At 41.0% G+C, this 4572-nt stretch overlaps 1 pseudogene across 1 annotated transcript; it reads left to right on the top strand.

The window, feature by feature from the left end:
* Window positions 1–819: 819 nt before the first annotated feature.
* Window positions 820–1613, top strand: LOC105516062 (annotated as a pseudogene). The gene has a single exon (XR_001002433.1). The product of XR_001002433.1 is annotated as a 60S ribosomal protein L7 pseudogene (transcript).
* The last annotated feature ends 2959 nt before the right edge of the window (window positions 1614–4572 follow it).

Raw genomic sequence — 4572 nt, 5'->3', positions numbered from 1 at the left:
CCAGGATGGTCTCGATCTCCTGACCTCGTGATCCGCCCGTCTCGGCCTCCCAAAGTGCTGGGATTACAGGCTTGAGCCACCGTGCCCGGCCCAAAGAGGCCATTTTTAACTGTCAGAGACAAACCTCTGATTCTAAAAAGTAGAAAAGTGAACAAATCTGGAAGTGGGAAAAGAGATTATTTAATGCTCTCAGGATAGCTGACACATAATGCCAAATAATTTAAAGTGGAATTTCAGAAAAATGCTTTGTGACATTACTCATAATAGCAGGGATAAACTGGCAACAATACTAAACCAACATTGGTGGGGGTAATTTTAGAGGTATTCCTAAGGATATTTTAAAAACTTGTCCTACTGCCAGCAATGTGATCCTAGTAAATGCAAAGGTGGGATATGAATAAGAACTAAGATCTCGAGGGCCCTTCAGACCTCCAATCACTTTATACAAATGCCTCCTGCAATGCACTATAAATATGTTCTGATTATTATTATCATTATTTTCTCTTTCAAGATGGATGATTAAAGCTTTTCCTTGCTGGAGAGTTATGGCTGTTATAACTGTGGCAAAAATTTCTGCTTGATTTAGTTTTCCAACCTGGAAATTTCCACTTATTTCTCTAATAATGACAACGACACTCATTTTACTGGTATTGTTATTAAGGAACTCTGTAAGTTTGCCTTTTACCCCAAAATTTTACTGTCCTTATCATCCATAGTCCTCAGGAAAAACAGAGAGAACTAATGAAATTTGGCAGCTAAGATGAACAAACCTCCCTTAAACTCCAGTGGTCTAAAATCTTCTCTTTTCTGGCTGGAACCATGGAGGATGTCAAAGAGAAGAAGAAGAAGATTCCTGCTGTGCTAGAAAACCTTCAGAAAAAGAAAAGGAATTTCACAGAACTGAAGATCAAGCGCCTGAGAAATGTTTGCCCAAAAGATGCTTCAAAAGACAAGGAGGAAGCATATCTGTGAAAAGGCAAATAGGCAGATGTATAGAACTGAAATTCAACTAGCGAGGGGGGCAAGAAAAGCTGGCAACTTCTATGTGCCTGCAGAACCCACATTGGTGTTTGTCATCAGCATCAGAGGTATCAATGGTGTGAGCCCAAAGGTCCGAAAGGTGTTGCAGCTTTTTCGCCTTCGTCAAATCTTCAATGGAACCTTTGTGAAGCTCAACAAGGCTTCAGTTAACATGCTGAGGATTGTAGAGCCACACATTGCATGGGGGTACCCAAATCTGAAGTCAGTAAATGAACTAATCTACAAGCATGGTTATGGCAAAATCAATGAGAAGTGAATTGCTTTGACAGACAATGCTTTGATTGCTCGATCTCTTGGTAAATATGCCCTCATCTGCATGAAGGATCTGATTCATGGGATCTATACTGTTGGAAAACTCTGCAAATAAACAAATAACTTCCTGTGGCCCTTCAAATTATCTTCTCCATGAGGTGGAATGAAGGAAAAGACCACCCATTTTGTAGAAGGTGGAGATGCTGGCAACAGGGAGGACCAGATCAACAGGCTTATTAGAAGAATGAACTAAGGTGTCTTCCATGATTATTTTTCTAAGCTGGTCAGTTAATAAACAGTACCTGCTCTCAAATTGAAAAATAAAAATAAAATAAAATCTTACCTCTAGCTTCAGTGTGTATAAGATCAACCCCTTCTGGGACCAACAGGTTACCTCGTTATGAATTAATACAAGGCCAAGCTGGGTGTGGTGGTTCGCGTTGGTAGTCTTAGCTACTCAGGAGGCGGAGGTGGGAGACTGCTTGACGCCAAGAGTTTGAGGCTGTACTGCACTATGATTGCACCTGTGAATAGCTACTGCACTCCGGCCTGGGCAACATAGCAACACCCTGTCTCTAAAAAAGAGAAAAAGAAAAATGGCCCGTCCACGTATTTGAAAATTTCACTACTAATCTTTGATTTGGTCCTATTACAATGATGATGAAATATGATTAAGAATTGCAAGGGCATCATAGAATATCTTCCACTTTGTCATCAACAGATATGGTCTGCATTTCCAAACCACTCACCTATGATTCACAACAAGAGATTTAGTGTTCTGGAAAAGACCTGAGATAAACTACGTTTGATCCTCGAAGAAATGGACCTTATCAGATACTGTTAACAACTGACGCAGCAGTAATACTCCAAAGTATGGATCCTTAGGTTAACTATTTCCTAGCTCAAAAGACATACAATATTTCCTCCTGACTCTGGGACACCCATTCCACTGGAAATCTTTTTTTTTTTTTTTTTTTGAGATGGAGTCTCGCCCTGAAGCCCAGGCTGGAGTGCAGTGGCACGATCTCGGCTCACTGCAAGCTCTGCCTCCCGGGTTCGCACTATTCTCCTGCCTCAGCCTCCCTAGTAGCTGGGACTACAGGCGCCCGCCACCACGCCTGGCTAATTTTTCATGTTTTTAGTAGAGACGGGGTTTCACTGTGTTAGCCAGGATCGTCTCAATCTCCTGACCTCATGATCCGCTTGCCTTGGCCTCCCAAAGTGCTGGGATTACAGGCTTGAGCCACTGCGCCTGGCCATAGACAGTTTTTGTTTTTTAAAACAAACTTAAAGCTTGAATCTCACCAGATCCAGCTAATGAAATATCAGGCCTCTCAAAAGGTATCAAAGAACGGAAACTCAACAGATCATCACATCCAGACAATGAGATGCCAGGCCCCTCATTTGTCATAATTGCTTCCTTAGCCCTCTAGAATTCCTGTTTTCCCATATATAGTTACATTTTTTCTCTGCTATATAAACCCCTAATTTTAGCCAGTCAGGGACATGGATTTGAGACTGATCTCTCATCTCCTCTACTGCAGCAATTAAAGCCTTCTTACTTGGCAGTAATCATCTCAGTTGTTGGCTATCTGTGCAGCAAACAGCAGGACTCAGACTGAATCCCTGGTGTTTCAGTAACGAAATGAAGAGTTGCTATTCAAGAGGTATAAAGTTTCAGTTATACAACATATTCTAGAGATCTGCTGTACAACACTGTGTTTACAGTTAACAATACTGTGTACCTGTGTACTTAAAAGTTTGCTAAGAGAGTATGAGGCAGGAGAATAGGGTCTGGAGGCAGGGAACCTAAGGCTGATTCACACTGACTTTCTAGAACTAAATCGAAAAGAAAATCCCAACTTTCCATGCCGAAGTAACAAAAGGACGAGAAGCTACTCCCTTTGCAAACCCCCTGCTATTGGGCTCTGCAGGTGGAAAATGGACAGTTCCTCTGATTGGTTGCAGAAAGCAACCAATCAGATATTTGCATAGGAGTGTAACTTTGTAACTTCACTTCAGCCTCTGATTGTGGACCACTATTCATTTGCATGGGGTGAACACCAAGTGGCCAATGGGAAACTTCTAGGAGGTATTTGGACCCCAGAAGATTCTGAATCCGAGCTCTTGAGCCCCTATGCTTGGCCTGCTCCCATCCTGTGGAGTGTACTTTCATTTTCAATAAATCTCTGCTTTTGTTGCTTCATTCTCTCCTTGCTTTGTTCTGTCCAGTTCTTTGTTCAAAATGCCAAGAACCCACTATTCACAATAGCAAAGACTTGGAACCAACTCAAATGTCCATCAACGATAGACTGGATCAAGACAATGTGGCACATATACACCATGGAATATTATGCAGCCATAAAAAAGGATGAGTTCATGTCCTTTGCAGGGACATGGATGAAGCTGGAAGCTATCATTCTGAGCAAACTATCGCAAGGACAGAAAACCAAACACCGCATGTTCTCACTCATAGGTGGGAATTGAACAATGAGAACACTTGGTCACAGAGTAGGGAACATCACACACCAGGGCCTGTCATGGAGTAGGGGCCGGGGGGAGGGATAGCATTAGGAGATATACCTAATGTAAATGACGAGTTAATGGGCGCAGCACACCAACATGGCACATGCATACATATGTAACAAACCTGCATGTTGTGCACATGTACCCTAGAACTTAAAAGTATAACAACAACAACAAAAAAACAAAATGCCAAGAACCTGAATGCCCTCTACCGCTAACAAGCAGTTCTCATTTTAAGTGTTTTTATTACAACTTAAAAAAAGTTTTAATTTGTTACCTATTTGTATATTTATATATCTGTGTATGCCTAAATGCATACAAATAAAGGAATATTAATAGAGCCTTTATTATAATCTATTAGAAAATTATGTACTAAAGGAGTAAAATTAGGATTTGGCTCTGTCATGTGAAATGACTCAGTTGTTTTACACCCAGATTACTAGAGGTTCTTTTTTTCACCAAATTATTCTGTTAACTCTCAGAGTTTTTCACATGCTCTTAAAACATCTTGTTGGAAATTCCCTTGGATAGCCCTGATCTGATTTTATTTGTTCGTATTTTAAAATGCTATCACAAACCTAAATTCACCCTTAAAGTAGAGACCACTCCAGAAAGTAAATCAGCTGCAATGACTGAAATAATTGCCCTCATCTGGGTCTGCTGGCTGGTAAAGTGTAAAAGAGTAAGCATATACACTAATGGCAGATGCACTTTTGGGGAGTCTGTGAATTGGGAATGCTTTGGAAATGAGTT

Source organism: Colobus angolensis, unplaced genomic scaffold (assembly GCF_000951035.1).
Source record: "Colobus angolensis palliatus isolate OR3802 unplaced genomic scaffold, Cang.pa_1.0 Scaffold273, whole genome shotgun sequence".
NCBI lineage: Eukaryota > Metazoa > Chordata > Mammalia > Primates > Cercopithecidae > Colobus > Colobus angolensis.
This window is presented reverse-complemented; position numbering and strand designations above follow the sequence as displayed.